The sequence below is a fragment of the Bos javanicus genome, chromosome 16 (genome assembly GCF_032452875.1).
Source record: "Bos javanicus breed banteng chromosome 16, ARS-OSU_banteng_1.0, whole genome shotgun sequence".
NCBI lineage: Eukaryota > Metazoa > Chordata > Mammalia > Artiodactyla > Bovidae > Bos > Bos javanicus.
The window spans coordinates 69,205,671-69,225,213 of NC_083883.1; the positions used below are offsets into that span (position 1 = coordinate 69,205,671).

At 41.1% G+C, this 19,543-nt stretch overlaps 1 protein-coding gene across 5 annotated transcripts in view; it reads right to left on the reverse strand.

The window, feature by feature from the left end:
• KCNK2 (potassium two pore domain channel subfamily K member 2) overlaps window positions 1-19,543 on the reverse strand; it is a 224,337-nt gene that overhangs the window by 112,154 nt on the left and 92,640 nt on the right. The gene's annotated exons all lie outside the window — the stretch shown is intronic.

Here is a 19,543-nt window from a genome sequence, read left to right on the forward strand (position 1 = left end):
GATCATGACATCTGATCCCATCACTTCATGGCAAATAAAAGAGGAAAAATTGGAAGCCGTGACAGATTTTCATTTCTTAGGCTCCAAAATCACAGCAGAGGATGACTGCAGCCATGAAGTTAAAAGACACTTACTTCTTGGAAGGAAAGCTATGATAAACCTACACAACATATTAAAAAGTGGAGACATTTCTGAAGTTTGACAGAAAACCATAAAAAAATTCTGTAAAGCAATTATCCTTCAATAAAAAAATTAAAAAAATATCCTGAGAAAAATTAGTCTTACATTAAAATATCTTTCAGTTCAGTTCAGTTCAGTTCAGTCGCTCAGTCGTGTCCGACTCTTTGTGACCCCATGAATTGCAGCATGCCAGACCTCCCTGTCCATCACTATCTCCTGGAGTTCACCCAGACTCACGTCCATCGAGTCAGTGATACCATCCAGCCATCTCATCCTCTGTCGTCCTCCTGCCCCCAATCCCTCCCAGCATCACAGTCTTTTCCAATGAGTCAACTCTTCACATGAGGTGGCCAAAGTACTGGAGTTTCAGCTTTAGCATCATTCCTTCCAAAGAACACCCAGGGCTGATCTCCTTTAGGATGGACTGGTTGGATCCCCTTGCAGTCCAAGGGACTCTCAAGAGTCATCTCCAACACCACAGTTTAAAAGCATCAATTATTCAGTGCTCAGCCTTCTTCACAGTCCAACTCTCACATCCATACATGACCACTGGAAAAACCATAGCCTTAACTAGACAGACCTTTGTTGGCAAAGTAATGTCTCTGCGTTTGAATATGCTGTCTAGGTTGGTCACAACTTTCCTTCCAAGGAGTAAGCGTCTTTTAATTTCATGGCTGCAGTAGTTTTTCCAGTAGTCATGCATGAATATAAGAGTTGGTCCATAAAAAATGCTGAGTACTGAAGATTGATGCTTTCAAGTTGTGGTGCTAAAAGACTCTTGAGAGTCCCCTGGACTACAATGAGATTAAACCAGTCAATCCTGAAGGAAATCAATCCTGAATACTCATTGGAAGGACTGCGGCTGAAATTGAAGCTCCAATACTTTGGCCACCTGATGTGAAGAGCCAACTCATTGGAAAAGACCCCTATGCTGGAAAGACTGAAGGCAAAAGGAGAAGAAGGCGGCAGAGGATGAGATGGTTAGATAGCATCATTGACCCAATGGACAAACTCGGAGAGATAATGGAGGACAAAGGAGCCTGCAAGCTACATTCCATGGGGTATCAAAGTGCCAGACATGACTTAGCGACTTGAACAACAACAAATAGGATCCGAGCTCCTGTTACTCCTCTAACCTTTTTAAATATTTATTTCCCCTTCATTTATCCCCTCTAACCAGTGGCCCTTGGTTAGAGGAGATAAATGAAGTGGCCCTTCTTGGATAGGCCAAGAATCTGCCTATCTCTGGGCCTTTGCTTTTGTTCTCTCTACCTGGAATGCCATCCTCTGGTTATTCACATGTCTATGTATGGCTATTTATTACCTTCGAGATCCATGCTAAAATATCTGAGTTCCCTGATCTGCTGATTAATTAGCCAAGGCAGTGAGGAAAAGGCTAGCCACTGCAGTATTCTGGCCTGGAGAAATCCATGGACTGTATAGTCCAAGGGGGCACAAAGAGTCAGACACGACTGAGAGACTTTCACTTCACAGTGACTCTATCACACAAACTGTGTTACTGTCTCAAACACTTAGAATTGTGGGGGTTTTATTTATAATTACCCTATATATTTATTAGTTTACTTATTTATTTTATTATGATAACTATAAAAATCTTACTGAGTTATTCATGGCTTTAACATTCATGTCCTTAAGTTGGGTGACATCAGCAAGATGGTAAAATAGAAATCCCAAGATTCTCCAACCCCATCCTGCCTCCCCAGAAAGAGATATTAATTCAACAATGCACAGACCAGTTCCCTTAGCAAGAAATCCAGAAATCAGTTAAGAAGTTCCTAAACTTCAAATGAGCATGAAATCACCTGCATCAAAGCTGGTAGAAAAAATCCTGGCACAACTCCCCCCCACCTTGCAGTTCAGTGTGGTGCAACTGGGAGAAAACTCAGCTTCTGGCTTCTCCTTACAGAGGAAAGAAATGGGAACACACACCTAATGTCCTGTGTTTTGGGGGTACCACCCACAGGACAGGTTTTGGTCTTGCCTATCTTAGAGCACTTAGAGGACTCCATACACTCTAGATGCCTAGCAGACACTGAGAACCAAAGTGCTAAGTAGACCCAAGCTTGCTTCTGCCCCAGAGGACCCGTGGTACAGCAGTCAGTCAGTTACATCTTACCGAGCTCTCCGTCAGGGCACTGACAAGAGTGGAGCATGTGTCTAACACTCTGGCTTTTGGGGAGGCTACTCAAAGGACTGGTTTCTATCTCTTCTGACTCAAAGCACTAATAGGATGCAGCATATTCTAGAAACATTAGGATTACTGAGAATAAAAGACCTGGGAAGCCTGCAGTAGCTCTAGAAAACCTGAAGTTACTGTACATGTACTCCACAGGTAGCAAGAGATTACAAACAGGCAAGCCCATCTAACCGGGAGTTTATATGCGCAAGTCTGGGCCTTCCTGGTACTTCACATGGTAAAGAATCTGTCTGCAATGCAGGAGACCCGTGTTCAACCCCTGGGTCAGGAATATCCCCTGGAGAAGGGAATGCTACCCACTCTAGTATTCTTTCCTGGGGAATTCCATGGACAGAGGAGACTGGAGGGCTACAGTCCACTGGATCATAAAGAGTCAGACACACCTGAGCAACTACCACACATACATATCCACATAAAAGGTTTGAGACCCACCAAATCTCATTCTGGGCAGACTGATGAAAGTCTTTCCCTGTACATGATCAGTCTGTACAAACTGAGAGAGGTGGCTGTTTTTTCAAAAATTACATATTATAAAACACAATTTTAAATCATAGTCTCATTCATTCATTCACTCAGTGTAAGAGGCAGTAAGCAATGGATAGGTGTAAAAATAATGAGTCATGTCTGTATGGAGATACAAACTATAAACAGATGGCAAAAGCAAAATATATGGATTATTTATTTCAACAAAATAAGAAATGTTAGTCTATCAGCCCTGATCCTAGAAACATGCTGATATTTATTAGAGAAAAAGAAAAAGGATAAATTGGGAGGTGGGGGAATTTTTAGGGAGTTTGAATTCATGGATCCAATATCGTTCTGTTACTAACTGGTAGCAGGCTCTTAGAAAAATTGTTGAACTGTTTTTTTGTTGTTTAGCTCTAAAATGACAGAGTTTGACTAGGCAATATAGATTCCAAGTTCCAAATTCAACAAGTTTATTCCTTAAAATATTGTATGCAGTTAATTCAAAATACATTATGAAAAAATGTTGCTGATTTTTTCAGAGATCCCCTGACTTTCAGATATAAAAGTTATCACTTTTGCTTGTCCTCTGTATTTTGAGACTCAAAGACACACGCTGCAGTTTGGTTAATAATAAGATTAATGTTTTTTTTTTTTCTTTTTGCTCAAGGAAGAAGGCTATCTAAAGCAATTTAATCCTGCATAAGGGAAGACTCACAGGGCATAAAACACACAGACAAACATACACACAAGTTCTCTATGGATCAAGAAATAATAAGACTGTGAGGTACTAACAAAAGGAGAATAAAGCAGGAAGTCTTGTCTTTATCAAAAAACTGGGTTTTGCATTATTTTTGCATAATGCATACAGACAGCACCGTATGGCTGTCCACGAAAAATATGCCTGAGGAATGATACCAATACTATAAAAAACATTATTCACAATTTTAATTAAACCAATTTATTTAAAACGAGCCTCAAGAAATAGATTCTTCAGGCCTGCTCAAATTAGGAGCCAAATGTCATCATCTGATAAACATCTTCCAGAAATGAAAACCGGTGTGAAGCTTTGGAACTTATTAATCAGAGAGGAAAGAAAGAACATTGATATTTATCAAGGAAAAAGTAATTATACAATTTTTTATGGTAGTATGTAAGCTGTAACATGACCAGAAATGTCACTATTGTGGGAAGTTTTAAATAAAACAAATTTTTAAAGCAATAAATATATATCTTATATCTTAAAATAGAGACTAGGATGTATTTTGATAAAATAAAAACAAAATAAAGGGCTTCTGCCACACAGAGCCCATGCAAATCATCTAGCAGTTACTATGCTCATTGAAATGATCTTCTTCCCAATGGATCTTACACACACTAGGTTGAATATCTAGTATCAGCTTCAGAACCCTTAGTCATCTGTCCTCTCCTATCTTCCCCAAAAGTACACACATTACCAGGGATCATCACCCTTTAACATGTCTTCCTAAAAGACTCTCTCCTCTCCTACTAGCCCAAACCTCGTTTGTTCCCCCTTACTTAAAATTCTTCACAAAATCAACTTTCATTAAAATTTATCCAACTAATCTTTCTAATTTTATTTGATTAAATCCCCCTAACAAATCACTGTATTATTTGCCTAGCACTATTTTGACATAATTATGTTCGCTTCTTTCTTAATTTTCTATTTGTTGATTTCCATTACACGTAAAACCTAGACCATTTATGAAGACTAGAAAGCTCTGGCCAGCTTCCCTCAACTCACAAACAACGGCCCACCCACACCAGTGCTTGCATAGGTCCTAGGACACACCAAGGATGCTCTTCACCTTTGCATTTGCTGCCATCTCCTCCTGGAACACTTCCTCCCAAGATCTCTACGTGACTGACTCCCTCATTCAAACCTCATCTCACTGGCATCATCTCAGAGAAAACTCATCTGAACACAGCCCTAGAGGAGCCCTTCCCCTATCTCACTGGGTCATTCTTTGGTCTTTAGATTATTTGCACTTCCTGAAATTATCTTGTTGAGCTGCTTCTTTATCTTCAGTCACTTCCCACTGGTGTAGCAGCTTCAAGAGAGCACTTTGTCAGTATAGCTCAATGTTGATGACCCCTCTTGCTCGAAACCACACCTTTTAAAAAACACTGCATGCAGATGGAAAGTGCATTTTTACTACTTCCTTTAGATGGGTAGATCTTCACATCATGTTACTTCAGGTCTCTCTAAGAGCTGATATGCTGTCTGAATATGACAGATGAATGGAAAAATATTTCCGAGTGAGGATTCAGTGGCATCACCAACTCGATGGACATGAGTTTGAGCAAGCTCCTGGAGTTGATGATGGACAGGGAAGCCTGGTGTGCTGCAGTCCATGGGGTCGCAAAGAGTCGGACACAGCTGAGCGACTGAACTGAACTGAGGATTCAGAAAGAGAGAACTCAGGATGTTCAGTGTGTGTACAAATGTCCAAAAAAATTCCAACTCACAAAACTATGCTACAAATCAATACTTTTTCTCCTATATGAGTGATAAGTTGACTAATCAAAATATAATTTTGTCTTATAAAATTTTTTCATAAAAACTGGAAATAAATGTCTCCATTTTTCATATGCTCTTGATGTGTGTATCCACTGGGACAGATGGAGAAGAGCAGCAGCCTGCCTCACCTTCTGAGAAGCAAGGGTAAAACAGATGTTCAGAGAAATCCTCACCAACCCCTCCCTCACCCAACAGGACCTTCAGAACTGCACCCAGAAACCTTTAAATTTCCTTATGGACTGATATGTAATTAACATTGTAAACTCTGTTTTACTAGAAAACAGCACAATCGCCTGAGCAGGCTCTAAAGTCAAAGCCAAGGAGATTTCTGCCATATTCACCAGCTGCTTCTTTGCTCAAGAAACACCTGGATGCTGCTACGTGAAAATATGCTGCCCACTAAAGAACATAATTTGTATTCATCTCCAGGACTATTTCAAAGAAAATAAGACCTTCCCTTTATTCCCCCTGAAAATAAAACGTAAGAACTCTACCATCTAATAGCAATGCTTCTCCTTTCTAACCCATTTGGCCTTGCCTTGCTTGGAAATCTGTTAGTGAATCCTGACTACACTGTCACCTTGTTGGAAACACACACAGCACCACAGATACATGTGACTCTTGGTTAACACAAAACCTCCCTAAGGATGCCCCTTCAAACATGGAGGAGAAGCGAGGTACCTCTGCTCTCAGAGCTACACCAAATATCTGAACGGACACGGGCCAGTGTCTCCTCACCCACGAATCTCAGACTCTGCTTCCCTGGCACCATTAGTGTCCTCTTAGGCCGAATGCACACGATGTCCAAGGAGAGAGGAGCGCCTTTTACCATATCCGTCCCTTATATCAAATATTTTTAAATCTCCCTCTCTCTATATATATGAATAACAGTGACGGGAAAGGAGAACTTTTCATTTGCCCCAAAGGAACATGCCCTGTTTTAGCTTATGAGTTCTGATGACCCCCCCCATATTCCTCGAAGTGAGTTTTAGCAAAATAACAATAGATGCATAACTGGAGAAAAGAGGTTTTACAATAGCCAAGAAACTATGTGGGGACCCTAAAAAGGGAACGTTTAAGAATTAAAAATTCTTTTTACTGAAATGTGCATCACTGCAACCAACCTGGTCGTGTGACAGTGTCTACTGCGGGCCTTCACCTTGTCCAAAGTGCTCACATTCGTCACTTTCCTTATTGCCCAGAGTCCCCTTCATGGTCACACCACCAGAGAACATAACTTACTTCTTTTTTTTTTTTAATTATAAAATAATAATCTCATTTTATTTATTTTTTTTCATAACTTACTTCTACAAGTTTCTGGTAAGCTGTGATTTCTTAGGTACCCCTAAAAAGAAGCACATACTTTTAAACTTGCTGGCTGGCTGCTGCTCTTGCTGCTCAGTCACTAAGTCATGTCCAACTCTTTGTCACCCCATGGATTGTAGCCCACGAGGCTCCTCTCTCTGTGGGATTTTCCAGGCAATAATACTAGAGTAGGTTGCCATTTCCTTTTCCAGGGGATCTTCCCAACCCAGGGGTCAAGCCTGCATCTCCTGTGTCTCCTGCATTGGCAGGTAGATTCTTTACCTCTGAGCCACCTGGGAAGCCATTTTTAAACTTGACACTGCAAATATTGGCAGTTTCACAAAACATTATTATAGACTGAGGACTAATTGGAGCTCTCTCACATATAACAACAAATTCTAAATAAACTGGAGTTTTCTGAGAAAAATTAAAATCAGAACAGAATGAAAGCACATTGAGTATATTTTTGAACACATATGCAAGATAACTAATCATAGAGGGGAAATAAAGCAGTTGTGCATAGAGAAAGGAGGCTTTGCCAATCAAGTAGCTATTATAAGGGAGTGCATAAGGACATAGAAACTAATTAACAAAATGTAAGAAGTCATAAAAAGAAGAGTATGTACTAAAGACTGAGAAACAAACATTCTTTGTAAAAAAAAAAGCATACATTTGGTTACAGATCTAAAAGGAAAGCCTTTAATAGTTTAGAAATGTAGATACAATACATATATATCTGAAAGGCTTAAATCTGTTTGAAGGTATCTGTTCTGCAGTTTTAATTTTATACTAAAAAGGGAAATGTCAAAGAGTAGAAGTACTACCATGATCTTGAGGATTGTGAAATACCTGATGTTCAATTAAATTTTTAAAATTTCACGTGCCTGGGTGAAGAGGCACACAAATGAGAATTGAAGCTCATCTTTGTCAAGTGAAAACTAATGGACTTGTGAGAAAATAACCTAGGTTACCCTTTTCAAATGAGCTTCCAAGGTGGCTCAGTGGTAAAGAATCAGCCTGCCAATGCAAGAGACACAGGTTCGATCCCTGGGTTGGGAAGATCCCCTGGAGGAGGAAATGGCAACCCACTTCAGTATTCTTGCCTGGGAAACCCCATGGACAGTGGAGCCTGATGGGCTACAGTCCATGTGGTCACAGAGTCGGACACGCACGCACCCTTTTCAAATAGTGTTTTCAGTAACCTAGAAGAAGCCTCAAATCACTGCAATTCTTTGCCTGAAGGCATCATTCAACAATGCTAGCATACAAACGCTAGGCATTACTAGACAGGTAACAGAAGGAAAACAGAAGGGAAAAAAAAAGGACGGAAAGAATCAAAACCGGCAGACACTCTTGTGCTACATTATGATTCCTCCTCTTCTGGAATACTGTCCACAGATTTAATTGACACTTATCAAAATGTTAACTTATCCTTCAAAAAAGGATAAGTAAAATAATCTAGGAGACGCTGTAAGCTAAGGAAAAGATTAAAAAACACGACTTCCAGAAAGTCAAAGACCCAAGACACATCGTCAAGAATTATAAAAGCATACAAGCTGAGTGAGAATGAATTTAGATGCGGTAGGGGATGAAGATTAAAAAGACAGTGTCCCTCTCTTTAGATGGGAATTACATTTCTTTGTTTGCAAAATTCACTAGGCAAGTGGCTTAAAACTTAAAGGATGTAATTCTATAAAAGAGCAAATGAAAGGAAAAACTTTATTGAATAGAAAGTGAGACATATCTCAAGAGAAAGTACAGGGTGAAATACAGCTAAATTCAAAGAGTTTAGATAAATGAAGCTTATGGATATTAGATCCATGACAGATTTTTTATAATGTCAGAATGCACAGGGTAGACATATCCCTTTTAAAGCTGGCTTTATAAAGGGAACCATGGTACTGTTTCTAAATGTTCCTTAGTACCATTGTTAAGAGTAAGAAATCCTAGGCTAGATAAATTACTCTTCTTGATTCAGCCCAGATATTCAAATGTTCATAAAAATAAAAGGCAGGGAAGCAGCTGAAAAAGATAGAAAACATCATCTCATTCCCTTACTGAAAAGGATATCATCTAATCTATGTGAATACTTAAAATTAACAAAATAGGAATGAATGGGGCCATGCCTCTGAGTTTAGACCAGAGGCTCCCAGTTTAATGGCTAAAAAAGAACCATCATTCATTTCCTGAGATGAAAACATTTCAGGATGTAGCAGTTCTACTACTCCAAGATCTAGAGGAGAGGAGTAGTTCTCTCTTGCAATGCCACACGCTCTAGTCTATACTCTTCAATACTCCGTACTTGAACCCTTCAGTCAATGCTTCAGTTTCCTCTACACATTACTTATGAAAAGAATGAACCATTTGGACCAAAGGACCAAAAGAGAATGAAAATCCCCACCACAAGGGACATTGGGGGCGGTCAGCACTCTGTGTTAGGTCTTCTATGTCAAAACCCTTCAGACGATATCTAACATGAAGACTTGGAATATTCCTGAACTGCCCCCTACACAACGGTGAGCAAAAAATGGAGATGGCAAAACGGCATGCCTATGTGATCCTTTGTGTGTACAGTTCTGCATGGACATATGAATATGTGCACGCACAAACACACACACACACACACACCAGTCTATTCCATTTGTATATAATGCCTAAAGAGAGGTCTTGGCCAACTCTGGGGGGAAGTACTTCAGATTGTTACCTTCTTCTTGATATCTACTGGAATCATCTGGATTTTGTACAAGATACTATTAATACTTTGTGAATGTTACAAGTCAAGAAAGGGATGCAAGTGCTATAATCCTACAGACAGAATGTTAACTTAGTCTGTTGCAATTATTTCCCTCTGCTTTTCCACTCTTCACTTCTGTCCACCTCCTCCTTCCAGGTAAGAATTCACCAGCTCTAAATCGCCTTCCCTGACTTACCTCACCTGCTCAGGCTTCAGCATGACTTGTGCCTAACCACGTGTTTCTGCATTATATTTTAGCTGCTCATTGTGGCCTTATAATTGTACTCTAGCTTTCCACAGCATCTATCTTGCCTTCACACTCACAGACCTGCTGCACCTTCTGCTGCTGATCTAAGCACAGCAAGGAGTGTATAGGTGCACTAGCAACTTCAAATGAAGACGGTGTCTCCTTGGTGCACAAGTCAGAAACCTGATCTAGTTTGCAGGACTGGATAAAACCGGGGCCCAGGGTGAGAACACACAAGAAAATAATGTTGCTTTCAAAAAGGCATTTGGAACAATGGAAACGAACTACAGAATCTCCAGAAGGACAACTCTGCAATTCTAATGCTCGTTATGCCACTGTCGGGACCTTAAGCCAAAACAGGCTGAGTAACCTGGGGTTAGACATTCTGTGCCTCAGTTTCCTTATCTACAAAAGGGGATGATGAAGAAGAACCTCTCTGCTTCCTGACCAAACAAAATCAAATTACTTCTTAAAAAGATGTATTCTTGAACTAGGGCTTCTGGGGTAGCTCAGCTGGTAAAGAACCCACCTGCAATGCAGGAGACCGCGGTTGGATTCCTGGGTCAGGAAGACCTGGAGAAGGGATGGGCTTCCCACTCCAATATTTTTGGGCTTCCCTGGTGGCTCAGACAGTAAAGAAACTGCCTGCAATGTGGGAGACCTGGGTTCGATCCCTGGGTTGGGGAGATCCCCTGGAGGAGCGCATGGCAACCCAACTCCAGTATTCTTGCTGGACAGAGGAGCCCGGTGGGCTACAGTCCATGGGGTTGCAGAGTCAGACATAACTGAGTGACTAAGCACAGCACAGTCCAGCACCCTTGAACTAAATACTTATTGGGTATTTACTATCACTAGACATTCTGCTATACACATTCTTGTGTAACCATCTAAGCAAAAGGCCCTGGAGATGGAGTCACAAGGAAGAATCTAATCAAGGTACCATTTTGTCTCTTCCTGAACCACAAGGCACTTAATCTGTCTGTGCCTCAGTTTCCACATTGTACAAATGTGAACTAAAATATACATGTCAGGGGCTGTGTGAATTAAGTAATGTAATATGTCAACATGCAAAATAGTATTCAAATATATGACAAAATTAAAATGTAAATATACAACTCTAAGAATTTTACAGCCACCATCATAATTTATATTGACAGATATATACTAATCAAGCTTCACTCTAATACCATTTTAGCTTTACATTTAAGTCATGTTTTTAGTTTAGCCCAAATAAATTGTCAGCCAAAATCTATTTTTAAATGTATTACAATGTATTTGCAAAAGAATTTCTCATATTCTCCAATAACCATTCCAGCTATCAATCAAATCATGTCATTATTATTTGAAAATAATCCTTTTTAATGATATCAGTTTGGGTCATATTTTATTGATATATAATATTCATATAGCACCTTACTAATCTTTTAACAAATATTAACTACTTAATTTTCATATATCCTTTGGAGATAAAATATTTTTCTGACAACTACTTTTATGCTTTATACAAAAACTTAAGTGTAATTAGAAAACAGTGAATGAAAATATCTCAGTTGTTACTTAATGTACTTACACCTGGAAAAAAAGTTTTCTATTTCAATGCTTTCACTCTGAAAGTCATACTGCATTAAAATATAGGGAGAGATGGGAGGCAAACACATCTCACTAAGAAAGTATCAAATGAGAGAATTCCAGGAAATCCCAGGAAAACTGGAAATTGACAAGGTTTTCCTTAAGACTTCTGTATCACCCTTGATACCATATTCCATCTTGTAACTGTGAAGACAGTGCTCCTGAGCAATCCTCACCCTTGAATCCCAGTTTTTTAAATAACTCCTAGATATTCTGGTAAAATAATCCATGCTACTAGAGGGAGAAGGGGATGACAGAGGATGAGATGGTTGTATGACATCATCAACTCAATGGACATGAGTTTGAGCAAACGAGATAGTGAAGGACAGCCTGGTGTGCTGTAGTCCATGGGGTCACAAAGAGTTGGTCATCACTGAGCGACTGAACAACAAATAGCAACTGGAAGTTTACACATTATGCTGTTTAAAAGTGCCTTCTCCGGAGATTAACCCCAAAGTATTTATGGGATGTTTAAATATTTGGGGGGTATTTCTTTTTTTGTTAAAATAATGTTCTAAAGCCAAAATTCATCCAAAAGAAAAGACAGCCATTTTAGATGCTTTCTGGACAACATGATATTGTATCCATAAATAAAATGATCAAAGATGAACATATGTGTGTGTGTATCATATATATGGGGCTTCGCAGGTGGCACAGTGGCAAAGTGGTAGATTTCTTCTGCCAACGCAGGAGATGCATGAGAAGTGGGTTCAATTCCTGGGTTGGGAAGATCCCCCGGAGCAGGAAATGACAAGCCACTCCAGTATTCTTGTCTGGAGAATCCCATGGATGTAGGAGGCGGGCTACAGTCCATAGGTTCCAAGAGAGTCAGACGTGACTGAGCCACTAAGCACACACACATACAAACACACACATAGGTATAAAAGATGAACACGTGCTCCCCTAAATGGAAGCCAAATATCTTATATACCTGGATGCTTATACAAAATAAAATAATAGCTACCAAACCATTGTATACAGAACGGTATGAATCACGATACTATGCAGAACCATGTAGTATCACTCACTACCATATACAATCAGTATATTTTTGTGCATTTTTCATACTCCCAACTATCCTATTTGCCATTAAAAGAGAAATAGTCTCAAACATAATTGCCCCCCATTCAAACATTTTCAGTGGCTCCCATGATTAGAGACCACTTTTTACATGTTTCTTTAAAGGGTCTCTATGCAAAGAAAAATGTAACCTTAGGAAGTGTGGGGGAATGGGGTGATACAGGCTGCTAAAATGAGAGAAACCTCCTTGAACTCTTAGGTTGTAAATCAATCATTCACGTAAATTCGGGATCTATTTCTTAGCAATTTCGACATGTTGAACGTTCTCCTGGGAGTTTACTATAATCTTTGTCCATCTCAACCTACACCCATTCTCCAGGTGATTTTATCCAAAGTGTTGACTTCAAATGGTTTTGGCATAAAGATGAGTTCCAAAAGGATATCTTCCTCCTGACCCTTCCCCAAAAGGCCAACACATCTCCAGCATCCCACGCAACATCAACCCTTGGATGTGCTCACAGGCATCTCAGGTTTAACTTGGCTGGGCTGGAATTGGCCTGAGCCGTTGGGTTACAATAACCACACAACACCGTCCCCTGGTAAAGGCATGAGACACGCCGATCAAGGCTGTTTTATAACCACGGCCTGAGGCGCTTCAGGGAGGTGAGCACCAGCTTGTCGGCATTATTTGTGGATGACAGTGTGACAGATGATTTGCACCTGGTCCCAGAGAGTCTCCTGGAAAGCGGTGCTACCGAGGCTGACGGTATGGCAAGAAAATGCTGAAGTGGCCAGCAGGGGACCGGAAACTCCAGTCAAGACGCTGTTTTGGTCTTCCTGGTCCCATGGCGTTCTAAGCATACACCAGAGGTTCTTGATCCAAGGAAAGAGTATGGACTGTGGGTGCTGCCGTACTGTGCCATGTTCCCTGACTGTTACTGGGGGTCCTATGAATCTTCTTTGGGCTTTACAGGTGGCACGAGTGGTAAAGAACCCATCTACCAATGCAAGAGACACAAGAGTTGTGGGTTCAATCCCTGGCTTGGGAAGATCCCCTAGAGGAGGGCATGGCAGCTCACGCCAGTATTCTTCCCTGGAGAATCCCATGGACAGAGGAGCCTGGTGGGCTACGGTCCACAGGGTCGCAAAGTGTCAGACACGACAGAAGTGACTTAGCATGCACACACGCAGGGATCTTCTTCAGTAACCAAAGTCTGTCTAAAGGACACTATCAGAGCCCAAAACTAAGCTCCCCCGGCTCTCTTCCTCATCTCAGAAAAATGAAAACTGCCTTCTCTTAGTTCTTCAGGACAAACATATTGGGGTTACCTTTAACGCCTCACCTTTGCCCTGCCCATCTTGTCCGTGAGTAAGTCTCACTGGCTAGCCTTGCAAACTATATCTAAAATCTGACCATATCTTTCAACCTTTACCACAACCACCTTATTTCAAGCTCCCCTTATCCCTGATCCATCACCAGGATTATCACAGGAGCCTCAGAACTGCTTTCTCGGTTTCTGCCTTTGGCCTCCTGCAGTCTATTCTCAAGTCAGCAGCCAGAGGGATCCTGGTGAAACACACGCCAGAGGACACTCATCTGTACCAAAAGAGCCAAACTCCTGATCATCACTTACAAGGCCCTACAAGACTTGGCCCTCATTACCTGCCTGACATCCCTCTCTCCCATGCCCTCCCAGAATCCCAGCTGCTCCTCTGCACACAAGGGACGCTCTCATCTCTGGGATATGCAGGACCCTCTGCTGAGTGTTATTCCCCAAATGGTTCCTGAGTTAATTCCTTCATTAAACATCACCTTATCCGTGAAGCTTCTTCAGTGACCTTATCTAACATTCATCACCAGGACCATCCAACATTTCCTACCCCTCTTCACTCTTATTTTTTCCTCCTGAGACTTATCACTCCCTAACAAACTCTCTTCCCTTAGGACAATGCAAGCTCACCCAGAGCAAGAATTTTCATGTTTTATTCTCTACTGTGTTTCAGTGGCTGGGACAATGCACATAGCAGGAATTTAATAAATACTTGTGAATGAATAAGTGATAGTAGAATTAATATAAAACAAAGTGTTTCTTTTTTTTTTTTTTAAGTCTAGTCTGTTGGCATTCTAAGAAGGCAGGTAGCTCCAGGCATCCCCTGGTACCCAGCCAATGCCCTCAGCGGCACCCCTCCTCCAGAAGGAGGGGACCAGGCCTAGGATAAAGCCCACCTCCTTCATATGGAACAAGAGGCCTTGCTCTGCTCTGCCAGACTTGCTCATAATGCCGCCTGTCACACCCAGACAATCCAGTTACACCATGCCTTCTGCCTCAAACATCTGCTGATCCCCAGTCTTCCTCCAGAGAGCTCTGATTCCACAATGAAAATCCAGTTTCCCTTGCACTACTTTTCTGTGTCTTCTCCACTCTCACTGGGTGGTTAATTTCTTCCTCAGCAGCTCAGCTCCATTCCGTAAGTGCTTACCTTATGATTAAGTTCATAACAGACTCCTCCATTGACCCTGGAGGAGAGAAGATCTTAAGAGAAGCCAAGTTATTTCCATCACTTTACTTGGCTCAATATCCAGCACAAAGGTCAACACAGTGGAAGTGCTCAATAAACGCCACTGAATGAATCCGTAAGGACAAAACTGAAAGGAGGGAACCATGCAGAGAATATAATCCCCCAACAGGAAGACTCCAAGACCTAGATCTGAGGCTACCACACGATCTACCACATGTTAAATGTGTCCGTTTCTTCACCCAAAGAGCAGATAGAATAACTTATCCACCTACCTCACAGAGGGTAGAGCTCAAATGGTAAAACAAAAGTCAAATATCCCATGAAATACTTTGTATCAATGTATAGATCAAAAATTTTTGCTCTTTTTTTAAATCTCATAACTGATTCAGCAAACACGGAAATAACTAGATCAAAACCAGGTACGCCTAATATAAGAGTTTTCCAGTAGTCACGTATGGATGTGAGAGCTGGACAATAAAGAAGGCTGAGTGCTGCAAAATTGATGCTTTCGAACTGTGGTGCTGGAGCTGACTCTTGCAAGTCCCTTGAACAGCAAGGAGATCAAACCTGAATACTCTTTGGAAGGGCTGATGCTAAAGCTGAAGCTCTAATATTTTGGCCACCTGATGCAAATACCTGACTCATTGCAAAAGACCCTGATGCTGGGAAAGAGTGAAGGCAGAAGGAGAAGAGGGCAACAGAGGATAAGATGGTTGGATGGCATCACCAGTTCAACGGACGTGAACCTGGGCAAACTCCAGGAGTTGGTGAGGGACAGGGATGCCTGGTGTGCTGCAGTCCGTGGGATCGAGCAGAGCTGGACACGACTTGGCAACTGAACAACAACAGCAACCTGTAGCTCAGACGGTAAAGAATCTGCCTGCCACTCAGGAGACCCAGGTTTGACCCCTGGGTGAGAAGATCTCCAGGAGAGGAGAATGACAACCTACTCCAGTGTTCTTGCCTGAAGAATTTCATGGACAGATAAGCCTGGTAGGCTACAGTCCAAAGAGTAGGACTGAGTATCTAACACTTTCACTTTTTTTCACATATTGGAGAAGGCAATGGCAACCCACTCCAGTAGTCTTGCCTGGAAAATCCCATGGACGGAGGAGCCTGGTAAGCTTCAGTCCATGGGGTCACTAAGAGTTGGACACGACTGAGCGACTTCACTTTCACTTTTCACTTTCATGCATTGGAGAAGGAAATGGCAACCCACTCCAGTGTTCTTGCCTGGAGAATCCCAGGGACAGAGGAGCCTAGTGGGCTGCCATCTATGGGGTGGCACAGAGTTGGACACGACTGAAGTGACTTAAAAGCAATGTAACTATGCCTCTACGGGCTTACAACATTCAAACAGGAGTAAACCAGGAAGTGTTGTCCAAAAAGAATATTAAAATACAGGTTATATATTCTCTATGTATATGGAGAGAAAGCTATGCTATTGAATATAAATCATTGCATATAGAGGACTATAATTTGATATTCATTACACTTTACTAAATAAAATGATAGAAAACTTTGCAGCAAACTTTAATGCTTATTACCTGTTTTTAGAGGCAGTAAATTTAAGAACAAAAAGCACAGGCTCTGGAGTCTGTCCATTTAGCTTTGAATAACAGTACAGTCTAACTTTTAGAAAGTTAGCTCCTTCTGATTCAGTTTCACATAAGTTAAATATACATAATAAAGCACATTCCTCATAGAGTTGTTTAAGAGAATTAAAAGAGATAACACATATAAAGAGTTAGAACATTGCCTTGCACATAGAAATTACTCATTAAATTTTGGCTATTATTAATGTATTCATGACTCTTGAAATTTAAAGATGTTTTCATATACTTTTCTGTACTGACATCAAACTAACAAATGTAAAGAAAGTTGAAAAATCAAAGTTTTCAAAGTATTTCATCCCAGAAAAGATCTCTTTGTCTTAATATCTCTGCCGCCACCTCAATCTTGCCTTAGAGGGCCTGTGCCAAAAACAGCACTTAGATGGAACACACATGTTGGGAATCAAAAGAGAAGAAGAAGTTGCTCTCATGTGCCTTAAGGCTGCATTCCCCTATCTCCCCTTCCCGCCCTGCCCCCAAACGTAGGCTACCCTGTGACACAACCGCAGCATGGAATGAGGTTGCAATTGCCCACTCAGACGTGTAATTAATAGTAAAAAAAAAAAAAAAAAGGCAGAGACATCACTTTGCTGACAAAGGTCCATTTGGTCAAAGATACTGTTTTTCCAGTGGTCATGTATGGATGTGAGAGGTGGACCATAAAGAAGGCTGAGTCCCGAAGAAATTATGCTTTTGAACTGTGGTATTGGAGAAGACTCTTGAGAGTCCCTTGGACTGCAAGGAAATCCAACCAGTCCATCCTAAAGGAAATCAATCCTGAATATTCACTGGAAGGATTGATGCTGAAGCTGAAGTCCCAATACTTTGCCACTTGATGTACAGCCAACTCATTGCAAAAGACCCTGATGCTGGGAAAGATTGAGGGCAGGAGCAGAAGTGGGTGACAGGGGATGCGATGGTTGGATGGCATCACTGACTGAATGGACATGGCTTTGAGCAACCTCCGGGAGATAGTGAAGGTCAGGGAAGCCTGGCATGCTGCAGTTCATGGGGTGACAAAGAGTCAGACATGACTTAGTGACTGAACAATAACAACAAAGATTAGGTTAATGTAGGTAACCTAAGGTTAACTGAGGCGGGTCTTACTGTCTTACTATCCACTTCCTCCTCCTTGCCCACTCATCACAAAAAGAATCCAGAGTTCCTTCTCTATCAGCACGAGGCCTGAACTTCTAACATCACCTGATTCACCCTCAGCACTGAAAGCCATGAAAGAGTGCAGACTCTGAGGAATAAAACCAGATCTGAAGACCTGAACTTTGATCCTAGTGATACTGTCAGAGTGAGTCAGTGGGGCTTTCTCTGTGTTAGTTTCCTAATCCGTAGTGCTGCAATACTACTGCTAATATGACTACTCATGAGGCTCTAAGGCAGGAGTAAAAGGGGAAACAAACATGGGGAAAACACTTGGAAATTTATGAGAATCACACAAATGAAATGTAATTCTAATATATGATTCCTGGCTCATTCGCTTTCCTCCCTATTTAGACACTGATCTTGACCCTTGGAGCCATGCCATTACACAGATTTCTCTGATAAGAAGAAGTTATATTCAAAGAGAGAAAAATAATTTATTTAAACCACAGGGTTAGAAAGGTGATGGCTATGACTATAAATAACAGGTAACCTCTGCATTTAAAAGTACTGACTAAGCACCAAAATCCTTAAGATTTTTTGAGAAGCAAAAATACTCAATCAGCAGTGAATATCAATAAGGCTAAAATGGATTGCCTGTGGATAGCAGAAAGAAATAAAAATTAGGTCATAGACTGAGCTCCATTTGTGTTTATTCCAAAAACAATGTAACATTTTCTTTTTCTGCCAAAGACAATCTCTCTGGAGAAGGTAAGAATGCAACTACCTGAAACAGATGCTTCCACCCAATTAAAGGATAAGCAGGGAAGGCAAAATCACAACAGGAGCAAACAAACCTAACACTTCTTGAGCACCTCAATGCCTTACATGGATTATCTCGTTACTCCTCACAGCAGCCTGTTTGATAGCTCTTCTTCCTTCATTCTAGATAGATTAAGGATTAGAGAGGAAAATTACTTGTTCAAGATAACACCTCTAGTAAAGTACTCAAATGGAGTTTAAAACATCTTGCTGCGAAGTCACTTCAGTTGTGTCCGACTCTATGCGACCCCATAGATGGCAGCCCACCAGGCTCCCCCATCCCTGGGATTCTCCAGGCAAGAACACTGGAGTGGGTTGCCATTTCCTTCTCCAATGCATGAAAGTGAAAAGTGAAAGTGAAGTCGCTCAGTCATGCCCAACCCTCAGCGACCCCATGGACTGCAGCCTACCAGGCTCCTCCCTCCATGGGATTTTCCAGGCAAGAGTACTGGAGTGGGGTGCCATTGCCGTCTCCTTAAAACATCTTATCCAATCCCAAAGTTTAGATTTTTATCACAACTTCATGTTCCCTCTGCCAAAATAACCAGGAACTCTTCTAAAACTCAAGGGAAGTGGGGATTCTTCAAAGATTTTTAGTACTGCTACGGATGATATGCACCAATCAAGAGTGAAGTGGAAATGATCTTATGCAGGAATAGGAAATGGGATGGTTGAATCAATATTATCTGGCAGGTACATTGTCAATACTGAAAATGGCGCCATCATCTACAAATAGTAGGGAATTCAGTATCTAGTGGCTAAAGAACCTTTCCAAAATTTAAGTCCAACAGATGAGATGCAGAAGTGCTGAATGTGGTAGATGAGGATAAGAGCATACTAGCTTTCATAGCTTTTAACAAAACTTGAATGAGAACTTGTGTGTGTATTCTATAAATAGGGGGATAAAAGACAGAAGTAACATTTGGGGATCCATGGCAAGAGGGAATATGAGAAGAAAGGCCGTAGAGCAAGAAACTGGGTAAAAAATCACTAATAATTTCTTCCCGCAATCGATTATCCCAGCTCACTCAAATGACATAAAAAACCAAACATAACATAAGGAAGAAACTGCTCAGTTGATGACTCACAGAATGGTTTTCAACCTCATTTGACTTAAAACTGGTAAGAAAAGTAGGCTCCATAGAAAAATGAA